The following is a 12,509-nucleotide window of genomic DNA, read 5'->3' as shown; positions in this document are numbered from 1 at the left end:
TCTGGTTTCACAAATGCAGTCTTTAAAGCCCCGATGCTTTTCTTTGATTCTACTCCCATTGGGCGCATTCTCACTCGAGTAAGATCACTTTTCATGTCTATGAATCATGTATATGAATACATTTACAGCTCAATGTATGATGTAGTTGAATGTAACATTTGCAGGCTTCGTCTGATTTGAACGTCTTGGACTTTGACATCCCATTTGCATTCATATTTGTGGTAGCACCGGTTGTTGAGCTCGTTGCAGCTCTTATCATCATGACATATGTGACATGGCAAGTAATTATAATAGCTCTTCTTGCTTTGGCAGCCACAAAAGTTGTTCAGGTACATGTTGCGATTTTACTTCCTTTTCAATTCATTTATGCAGCAAAGAAGTTATTATTAACACCCGCTTTTTTGTTGAATGNCAACTCTTAGTGCTGGTTTCGTATACACGAGAGCTGTTACGATTGCTCATCTTGGACTAAAAGCTTCTAAAGCCTTCTTTTCTGGTTTCACAAATGCAGTCTTTAAAGCCCCGATGCTTTTCTTTGATTCTACTCCCATTGGGCGCATTCTCACTCGAGTAAGATCACTTTTCATGTCTATGAATCATGTATATGAATACATTTACAGCTCAATGTATGATGTAGTTGAATGTAACATTTGCAGGCTTCGTCTGATTTGAACGTCTTGGACTTTGACATCCCCTTTGCATTCATATTTGTGGTAGCACCGGTTGTTGAGCTCGCTGCAGCTCTTATCATCATGACATATGTGACATGGCAAGTAATTATCATAGCTCTTCTTGCTTTGGCAGCCACAAAAGTTGTTCAGGTACATGTTGCGATTTTACTGCCTTTTCAGTTCGTTTATGCAGCAAAGAAGTCATTATTAACACCCGCTTCTTTGTTGAAAAATAGGATTACTATTTAGCCTCTGCAAGGGAGCTGATTAGAATCAATGGAACAACCAAAGCTCCAGTGATGAATTATGCTGCAGAAACTTCACTTGCAGTGGTGACAATACGTGCTTTTGGAACGGTAGAGAGATTCTTCAAAAATTACTTACACCTAGTTGATGCAGATGCCGTGCTATTCTTTCTGTCCAATGCAGCCATGGAGTGGGTGATTTTGAGGATAGAGACTCTGCAGAATGTGACCTTGTTCACTTGTGCACTTCTGCTTATACTTATCCCCAAGGGCTACATAGCTCCAGGTACATCTATTTAACTCATTACATCACAGCTTTGTTTGAAAAAAATCTGTTATATTCAAGGGATTCATCAAACTGATAGGTTCTGCATGAACTTGTGCTTATGTGTTGCAGGCCTCGTTGGGCTTTCGCTATCTTATGCACTAACTCTGACACAAACTCAGGTGTTTCTGACCCGATGGTATTGCACCTTATCGAATTCAATCATTTCAGTATAGAGGATAAAACAATATATGAATATACCAGAAGAAGCTCCTGCAGTTGTGGAGGATAGAAGACCACCTTCCTCATGGCCTTCCAGTGGTACAGTTCACTTGCAGGAGCTTAAGGTTAGAAGAAAACATATAGAATGTTACAAGATGATTGTAATAATTATGTTAAAGGCATTGATATGCGTCATTTATTTGTTTCAGATAAGATATCGCCCCAATGCTCCATTAGTTCTCAAAGGAATCTCTTGCACATTCAGGGAAGGGACAAGAGTAGGAGTTGTTGGGAGAACAGGAAGTGGGAAGAGCACTTTAATCAGTGCTTTGTTTCGTTTGGTAGAACCAGCAAGTGGTTGCATATTGATTGATGGCATTGACATAAGTAAGATTGGCCTAAAGGACCTGAGAATGAAACTCAGCATCATTCCTCAAGAACCAACTCTTTTCCGTGGCTGCATAAGGACCAACCTTGATCCTTTAGGTGTTTACTCCGACGATGAAATATGGAAGGTGCAATAAGATACAAGAATGAGATTTTATAAACCAAAAGATTGAAAACCTTCCTAATGAAACCATATCTTTTACAGGCTCTTGAGAAGTGTCAGCTTAAGACGACGATTAGCAATATGCCTAATAAGCTTGATTCTTCAGGTAATTGAAAAACAGTAGTGTTTTCATTTCACTTCACAAAATGGGCGTTACACTTATGTTTATCTTTTGTTATTGGTGGGACGAAATTGAAAGTGAGTGATGAAGGAGAGAACTGGAGCGTGGGACAGAGACAACTGTTCTGTCTTGGAAGAGTATTGTTAAAAAGAAACAAAATATTAGTGTTAGATGAAGCTACAGCTTCCATTGATTCAGCCACTGATGCAATCATTCAGAGAATCATAAGAGAGGAGTTTGCAGACTGCACGGTGATAACAGTTGCACATAGAGTACCAACTGTCATAGACAGTGACATGGTCATGGTTCTCTCCTACGGTAAACAACATCTTTCTCTCTAATGAATCAACCAACTCTGCCTTTCCATGTCGTAAACATGTTATCATTGACCAATGTATGGGCTTTTGGTGTTGGTTTTGGACAGGTGATCTAGTGGAGTACGATGAGCCTTCAAAGCTAATGGAGACTGATTCTTACTTCTCCAAGCTTGTTGCTGAGTATTGGGCTAGTTGCAGAGGAAACTCTGCTTAGAATCTCCAATCATAGACCTCCAAAACGTTTCTTACCATACTCTTTTTTTTTTAAATGAAAAGTTAAATGAATTATCGACCTTGACGTTGATCATAGTGCATGTGTGTGTGAATTCATCAGGTTGTGTTTTATAAGAGAATCAACAAAGTGTTCTTCACTGATTCCATTCCTAAAGCTCCATCAGGGAAGATACTGAGGAAGGATCTACGAGCAAGACTAGCTAATGGATTGATGAACTAAGTTTTAAAATGAGCCCAATGTATACATACTGTATATGCATGTAATATTATCAGAAAAGAAATTTAATCGAAACTTCTTTTGTGAGTAAAGGAAATAAACTTACAAGATCATATAATTTGCTCCATGATCTTCGTATATCATGTAATATATGGAGGTATGGTAATGGTTGTATACTTTTTGTTTTTGTTGTTAATTTGGTGGAAACTTCTTAACCTTTATAGTATGAGTGTATGACTGTATAGTCTGTATGGTATAATTATGCTAGAACACAATATCAATAATTCATTTGCCTTATAGAAAAAGCTAGCAAAATAACATTGCCCGTAAGGATTATGCATCTTATATTATCGGGGAAAAAAACAGCAGACAGTATATAACGGAGAGAAGATGATTCACTGATCACTGATAAAGATATCATAATTGCGGTACCTAAAACTAAAAGAGTTACTGAGGTTTTAAGTTTAACAAACCGCACCGGCCGGTTAGTACTCTTAACTGTTAGGTGAAGATCTGTGTCGCTCTTACTATCCATGAGTAATCAAAATTGAATTTGAAAAATATATATGATAGAGAAATGACAACAAAGTCGTTGGTATTTGACTATTGGCGGTTCAGTAAGTCTTATCTTCGCAAGTCTTTACGTCAATGTCACCAAATTCCGAATTTATCTATTTTAGACTATGTACATTGGTTCAGTTTTTCAACACCCTATATTTTACTCCTTCTATTTCATAAAGAGTATCATTTTGACACAGTTTTCTTGTTACAAAAAGAGTGTCATTTTATATTTTCAATGCAGTTTTTAATATTAAATCTTATTTTATCCCTACTGTTTCAGCTTATTAATTAGAAAGAGAAATTGTTTTAGTGTATTTATAAAGGGTAAAATAGAAATTTATATAATTTTCTTAATCTGTGTGCATTATGTCAAAATGACACTTTTTATGAAACAGAGGGAGTATTTTTTAACCCTCCACATCATCTTCTCTTTCCTCCACTTCATAATTCAACAACTATTCAATATTATCATCTACAATAGTTTTTTTTTTTTTTTTGACAAAAAAATACAAGATCATCTCAAACGAGCCAATTGGTAGGAAAAACGTTCACATAGGTAATTTGATGCAGCTCCACTCTAGCGTGTCACGCCAGTTTGTCCGCACTACCATTCGGTGATCGGGGAATCAAGACTATGGAAAATAAAAGGAACTCCTCCTTGTCTTCTTCAATAATGTCCAAATATGTCTTGAAGGCAGACCACTCAGAAGGCAAAGACACCATCTTCACCAAATCAGAACAGTCCGTGAAAAAACTACTTTTTCCTTATCCGCACCAATCATTCAACGCATTGCCCAAATGAAAGCTTCCACTTCTGCATGGAGGGGGGATAGGCTACAACGATAGTTTGATGCACCCATAGTGGGAGATTCTCCTTCAGGAGAAATGCAAAACCATCCTCGAACGCTAAACTGATCAGTCCCCTTCCAAGATCCATCCACAAAGCATCGGTGACTGGTTCCGTAACTACTGCTCGCGGCACTAGCATTAGCCGTAGTGCCAGGGATCGGCTGAGGGTCCGGATGAGAGGATCCGCCAGGGTCCTCCTGCGCTGAAAACCAAAGCTTGGCTTCCTCCTCCGCTATCTGTAAAATTGCCAAAGGATTTGAGTCCAGATTGCTAAAAAATTTATCATTCCGTGCCTTCCAGATATACCAAATAATCCACGGAAAAATATCTACTGAAGGAGTCTTTTGGGACCTCCAGAATAAGTGGTCCATGTTTGCATAGATTGATTCTGAAGGAAAACCACTCGAGGATGTCGGAAATGCGGATAAAGCCCACACCTGCCACGCCGGAGGACATAAGAAGAGGGCATGATTGATTGTCTCTTCCGTCACTCCACAACGTGCACACTACATATCACAGCCCATACCACATCGCCGCAAATTAGCTCTTGTAGCTATACAACCCGTAATTGCTTGTCACAAAAAATGCCGAATTTTTGGTGGACATCGAAGTTGCCAGACAAATGCCTGTAACGGAATAATATTGGGCCCAGAGACAGGTAAAGCAACCTCTGGTTTCTGACACAAGGCTTGATACCCAGATTTAACGGTGTACAATCCAGTTTTCGTCAAATGCCAACCCAATCTATCCTGTGTGCTAAGATTACCAAGAGGTAAAGCAGAAATGAGGCTCACATCTTCCGGCTCAAAAAAGGCCGACAGCAAAGCCAAATTCCAGGAGTGTGAGCTCCTGTCAATGAAATTTTCAACTCTAAGCGTAGGATCGACCAGCGATCCCAAACGCAATGTTGGTCTCGGGGATTGGGCGGGAATCCAGGGATCAGACCATACTAAATTGGAATCACTAGAACCTACCCGTTTAATAAGTGCTTTGTTTACCAGAGAGCGAGCAGATACCATACTCCGCCATCCATACGATGGTGAATAAGATTTAACTGGATCCAATGGGTCAGAATGTCTATAATATAACGACCTTTAAAAACCTTTGCAAATAACGAATCCGGAGCGGTGATCAGCCGCCAGAGTTGCTTAGCCAACAAAGCGGTGTTAAAATCATCCAAACACCGAAAATCCAACCGTCCATCCATCTTGTCAACACATAACTTGTCCCAGGCTATCATGTGTAACCCTCTTGTTTCCCCAGAAGAACTCCACCAAAAATTAGAGATTGCACTAGTAAGCTTCCGTGTAACCGTTTTCGGAAGTCGAAAACAAGACATGACAAAGGTAGGGACAGCGGTGGCAACCGATTTGATCATAACCTCCTTCCCCCCTTAGACAGCAACCTAGCAGGCCAGCCACCCGCCCGTGTTTGCAATCGATCCTGAACAAATGAGAATATTTTTGTTTTTGACCCACCAAGGCTCTCAGGAATGCCCAAATAGGGGCTCATACCATGATTGCTCGAGTATTTACCCGATACACTTAACCGCAAGGCAGTATATGCGGGGTCGAATCCACAAGGACCAATGGTACACTAAAGATTTGCGAGACTTGTAAATAGCTAAAGCGAACGAAAGTTTGTTTGTTTGGTTTCAGAAATTGTAAATAAAAATGCAATAAATAAAACGATTTAACTTATGGGATTAAAACATTGGGCTATAGGGCATTTCAGAGATCAATGACCAATGGGGAAAAGAAACAAGGAATTCAATAGTTAAGAACCGTTCTAGAACATGAACACAAGATTTGACTAACCCTCTTTCAAGGTATTAATCACTAAAGTTGACTACTCAATTACTAAACTTTCATTTGTAATCTTCTAATCAAATTTGCATTATCAAACAAGTTCACTAAGTTCACAATATCCCCTAACATCAACTTTTGCAGGTTAGAGAAATATTGCTCAATTCATATTGGTTCAAGCATTCTATCGAACACTTGTGATGAATAGAAAGACCTAGTATCTAGAACAAGGTGATCAGTCCTATTATAGCATTAAGAGCATATGAATCAAAGAACCACAAAGAAAATAGAATTCCCAAGCAACAATTAAACCATTAAATCATTTGATCCCCTACTTAGAACCCTAAAACCCAATTAGGTGACTACTCACACATATTGAAAGCAACAACACAAAGTGAGGAAGAAGACATAATTAAATTGATTAAATAAAATGAGGAAAGAGTTTAGAAGTCTTCTCCAAATTGTCAAAGAGGATGAATCTCTAATTTCCAGAAATAGCTTACAAAAGTCTCAAGGTGCAGAAAATCTCAGAAAAAATAGCATATATCATAGCATGTCTTGCTCATTAGGTTTTGGGGGTATTTATACCCTTATTAAAATAAAAGATATAAAATAAAAAATGAGAATAGAAAAAGGAAATAAGTGTCTGGTTGTAGTCAAAACAGACTTCACCACACTTGTCCAGACTTCAGTAGACTTGTGCATAAATTTCACCAGACTTTTCTACAGACTTCACCAGGCTTGTCTACAGACTTCATCATACTTTTCTACAGACTTCACTAGACTTCTCAAGATTTGTCTACAGACTTCACCAGACCTCTCCAGACTTCTCCAGACTTGTCTACAGACTTCACTAGACTTCTTCAGACTTGTCCAGACTTCATAATTTAATTCAACTTGGAGATGTACAAAAGTCACTTCTTGCTTCTTTATTCCAGTTAAGCTCGAATCCAACCAAAAGACTCCAAATCTAGCACATTGTCTCCACACCTAATCACAACTCAAGAAAAGACCAAAAAGACACAAAAGACGGACAAAGATGCGACAAATGACTCAAAACGAATATTAAATGAAGGACAAAAGACACCAAAAACACAATACATCAACTCCCCCGACTTAGATCTTTGCTTGTCCTCAAGCAAAGCAAATACCTTTGTCAAGGAAAGAGGCTTGAAAACGCGAGAACTCACATATTCTTCTGGGATCATGCTCTCAAACAATTGCCTGCAAACCACTATCACAAAGCTCATATCAAACCGTACTAAATCGTACTTCGCCATGACCATAGCAACTTCATTAAATCCCAAGTACACAAAGAGTTTAGAGTCAGATAACTTGACCTTTTAACATTCATTAGTAAATGCGTGCACTCTCACAAACGGGATATCAAACACGCTCTGGTCTAGAATATGAGGCAATTTATGGGTGGCTCAAGTGTTTAAAGGTATCCAACAACGAGAACAGATGCATGTCATTATGCAAAGTCACAGTGAGACACAGACCAATTGGGAGGTACACAGCTTCCCTCTACTCAGATCAAGCCAACCAACGTAAAACCCCAAACAAATCATCATTTTTCTAGATGCTTTTGATAAATAAATAGGAGTACTCTGACTTTTCCGGTTCCATTTTTTACTCCTTTCCCATTTTATTCATTTTTTTTTCTTTCTCAGTTTTTTTTTTTCTTTTTGTTTTTGTTTTTCTTTTTTATATGGGGGAGTGGAACCGGTTCTCTTCTCACAAAATTGCATCAAAAGCACTAAATCATGGAAACTCAACATATGCTTATGAACATAACCACACAACCACACATAAAAAAGAAAAAAAAAACAATATTAATCACCTAAATAAACTACAATGACAATCCTAACTAGAGGAAAGCTATGTCGGTCTGTACACTCCGTAGTTTTTGCACATGAATTNGTGTTTAAAGGTATCCAACAACGAGAACAGATGCATGTCATTATGCAAAGTCACAGTGAGACACAGACCAATTGGGAGGTACACAGCTTCCCTCTACTCAGATCAAGCCAACCAACGTAAAACCCCAAACAAATCATCATTTTTCTAGATGCTTTTGATAAATAAATAGGAGTACTCTGACTTTTCCGGTTCCATTTTTTACTCCTTTCCCATTTTATTCATTTTTTTTTCTTTCTCAGTTTTTTTTTTTCTTTTTGTTTTTGTTTTTCTTTTTTATATGGGGGAGTGGAACCGGTTCTCTTCTCACAAAATTGCATCAAAAGCACTAAATCATGGAAACTCAACATATGCTTATGAACATAACCACACAACCACACATAAAAAAGAAAAAAAAAACAATATTAATCACCTAAATAAACTACAATGACAATCCTAACTAGAGGAAAGCTATGTCGGTCTGTACACTCCGTAGTTTTTGCACATGAATTCACATGATGATGATGACCAAAGAATGCGAGTGGTATGAGGCAAGGATAGGGGTAAAGGTGTGGTACTAGACTACAAATGAGTCTAGCCATTCAGAGTTTACAAAGAGTGGTAAAAATGGTGTAAACTAAAATCTGAATGTATGATCCATTACATGATTCTCAACCCCCTAAGTGAGATATAATAAGTCCATATTAAGTCCAAATAAGCAAGGCCAAGCTCAAATCATCCAAATTTCAAAGCGACAGGATATTATTGAAGTGATCAAGTCATGTTTTTTTTTTTTTTCTAAACTTCCAAGTCATCCTTAAACAATGCTAAATGATCCCAAGGCAAAGAATCAAGCATGGTGAAATTCCCTAAGAAAAGTTCATAGTTCTCAACCAGCATTTTTGACTCAATAAAACACACTTTTGACTCGATAAAACAAACTGACTGACTCAAAAGAAAGCAACAAAAAAACAACCAAAGCAAACAAGATTAGTAGACATATGACACCCTCCCCCAGACTCGCTTCACACCGTCTCGGTGTGAAAACAAATCCAAGAAAAGAGGTCAAACAGACTCAAAAGAAATTTAAAAGAAAAATAACTAGTAAAAGAGAGAAATACCTGGTGGGTTGCCTCCCACAAAGCGCTTGTTTCATGTCACTAGCTTGACCGGATTCTTGTGAACTAATGAGTATGAGCACAAGGACTTGCTCCAAAACAAGGTCCACAATCTTTCATCTTTAGCTTCAGAACTCTACTCATAACCCCTTTCACAGCTTTTTCCACCTTTGTCTCTCAATTCTGAAGTTAGAATACTCCTAGCTTTTGAAAAAGGTTTTGAGGTTCCCTTACACTGCACCTTATACTCTATGGTATCTCCAACACACTTCATAGGTGTCAAGGTTACATGAGGATTTTCCTTTATCCATTTGGGCTTAACCTTGCATGTAGCACTAACCTTTTTTATTGGAATTTGAAGGTCTCCATCCAGGAATTCTTTGACCTCACTCCAAACAATGCATGTCTTCACATACTTATCCCTAGGATCATCAATGGTTTCAATTGAAAAAGTTTGTCCTCCAATAGTAGGTTTTTTCATCAACCTTTTCATGTCAACCTCCTGAGTATGGTCACCAATCTGCAAGTGAATTTGCTGCTTTTTTACATCAGTCATAGCCCCAACGGTATGTAAGAATGGGCGACCAAGAATGAGAGGATCATGTGGTTCTTTATAAAGCTCCAAAACTGTGAAGTCAGTTGGGATGTAGAAGTTCCCAACTCTAACATGCACATCCTCAGCTACACCAATAGGAAACCACACCGAACGGTCTGCAAGCACTAAGGAGATCCTTGACGGTTTGAAATTGGTGATTCCCAAACGCTTTGACACAGAAAGCGGCATCAAATTAACACTAGCTCCCAAGTCACATAAACATCTCTCAAACATGAATCTCCCAATTTGGCAAGGTAGTACAAAACTCCCTGGATCTCCAAGCTTCTCAGGAATCTCAATCGGGATGATGGCATTGCACTCAGAACTAACCATCTCTACCTCTTCTTTCAAGTGTGCCATTGCAAGGATTTTATCCTTGTTCCTTTGATGTTTTTCCTGCTTCTCAAAATGCACATATGCCTTCCCAGTTGAAATCATCATGACCCCTTCTTCAATGCTCTTCTTGTAAGACAAGACATCTTTCAAACATTTCTTGTATGTTTTTGTGTTCTTTATTGACTCTAGGAATGGGAGTTTGATGTGAAACTCTTTTCATAACTTCATTTCGCCTTTTCAACCTGCATTTTTAGCTTCCACTAGACGACCTGGAAATGGGAGCTTAGGAACATATGGTGGTGGTGCAACGTATGGTGGCTCATCATCTCCTGCAATCTCATTATCTACAGCAACATCAACAACAAGAACTTCCATCTCAAAAATAATACTCTCATTTGCAGCTTCTTGAAGACCTCTCTCAGCAACTTCTCCAGGTTCTTCTTGAATCATAACAACATAACAATGCTCTTTATTTTTGGGTTCACTTTTCCCTGGTAAAACATCTGATGGTGGTGTAGAGGTGGAAGAAATTTGAGCTACTTGGTTCTCAAGAGTTTTAACATGTGAAGATAGTGTTGTGAACTTCCCATTAAGATCACGATACATGTTGTCCACCTTAACATTGATTTCAACAGCATTCTTCACCTGACCTTCAAGAATCTGCTGCATCATCAACTTCATTTCATTATCCCCTGAAGAAGACGTAGAAGTGTTGCTCACAGGAGCTTGAACTGGTGCTTGGTAACTTCCCTGGAAGTTGTTAAACTGAGGTTTTTGCTGAAAACCTCCTTGACCATATCCATTTCCCTGTCCTTGTCCCTGAGGCACAAATGGCTTATTGTAGTTTCCTTGCCCTGGTATAAACTGCTTTTGTTGAAACTGTTGTGGTGGATATATCTGATCATGTGGGTTCTCAACATTAGTGCTCCGGTAAGAGAGGTTGGGGTGATTCCTGTAGCCCTGTTTGAAACCATTGTTCTGATATCCTTGGTTCACGTAATTCAGCTCAGCTTGTAGTTCTTCAGAACCATCCCTAGCACCTTCCTGATAAACCTTACCATTGCCAGAATCATCACAGAAATTCAAACTCCTCTGATCTCTTCTCAAAAGCTGCTCCACTTTTGCAGTCAACTCAGCAATCTGTTTTGATTCTCCTCCTCCATTACTTCTCACTGTCCTATCATAGTCAACACAATGGTTACTGTTGCTAGCAGCTAGGTTCTCAATCAAAAATCTCAGCTTCTCCTTCTGTTTTGGTCATGAAGTCCCCATTACTAGCTGTATCCAGGGCCATCTTATACCTCTCATCAACCCCTCTGTAGAATGTGTTGATGAGTGATTCTGGTGTGAATCCATGGTGAGGACATTCTCTCTTATAGTCTTTGAACCTTTCCCAAGCCTCATGGAATGACTCAGTAGCATGCTGCTGGAAGCCTGAAATCTTATTCCTAAGAAGAGTAGTCCTTGCTTGAGTAAAATATTGTCCCAAGAACGCAGCTTTATACTCATTCCACGTTCGAATGGTGTCTCCTTTCAACGACTTAAACCAGCGATGAGCTTTATCACTCAGAGAAAATGAAAATAACCTACATTTGACAGCATCATCAGGTACCCCATTCATTCGCGTTGTGCCACATATATCCTCAAAGTACTCCAAATGATAAACTGGGTTCTCTGACAGTAGACCATGAAACTGATTTAGCTTCACTAAACCCAAAAGTGCCGGTTTAATCTCAAAATCATTTATGGCGATTGGAGGATGTTGGATACCTCTACGGTACATCTCAGCGTTGGGAGCATCATGTTCCCTCAAAGTCTGTCGAACATTTGCTGGTCTTTGATTAAAAGCAGCTAAACGGGCAGCTTCGCGGCGGACAGCTTCTCTTTGTGCACCTGCACGGGCAGCCTCTCCACCAGCAGGAGGATTAACATTCCCAGCAGGAGGGGGATCCTCAAACTCTCCATGATGTTCATCTTCATGATGTTCATCATCCACATTACCAGCATTTTGACCAGCGAAACCGTCAGCCATTTCAGCAAGTCTTTTCTTTCTCCTATTCTCTCTCTCAAACTTTCCCAAGTCTTCGTGATATTGTTCTAGGTGTGAAGAGCCTGCACTGCAGGTCATACACCTGAAAACACCAAAAAGAAAGAAAAAGTTTAATTAACAACTGTAATAAAATGCTCTAGACTATAAACTAATCCTAAATCTCTAGGTAACGCAATTGGTCCCCGGCAACGGTGCCAACTTGATTGCTCGAGTATTTACCCGATACACTTAACCGCAAGGCAGTATATGCGGGGTCGAATCCATAAGGACCAATGGTACACTAAAGATTTGCGAGACTTGTAAATAGCTAAAGCGAACGAAAGTTTGTTTGTTTGGTTTCAGAAATTGTAAATAAAAATGCAATAAATAAAACGATTTAACTTATGGGATTAAAACATTGGGCTATAGGGTATTTCAGAGATCAATGACCAATGGGGAAATGAAACAAGGAATT

At 39.0% G+C, this 12,509-nt stretch overlaps 1 pseudogene; it reads left to right on the top strand.

Annotated features, from left to right (window-relative positions):
* The window catches only part of LOC104748387, a 7,555-nt pseudogene extending 4,708 nt beyond the window's left edge, over positions 1 to 2,847 (top strand).

This window comes from Camelina sativa, chromosome 15 (genome assembly GCF_000633955.1).
Source record: "Camelina sativa cultivar DH55 chromosome 15, Cs, whole genome shotgun sequence".
Taxonomy (NCBI): domain Eukaryota; kingdom Viridiplantae; phylum Streptophyta; class Magnoliopsida; order Brassicales; family Brassicaceae; genus Camelina; species Camelina sativa.
This window is presented reverse-complemented; position numbering and strand designations above follow the sequence as displayed.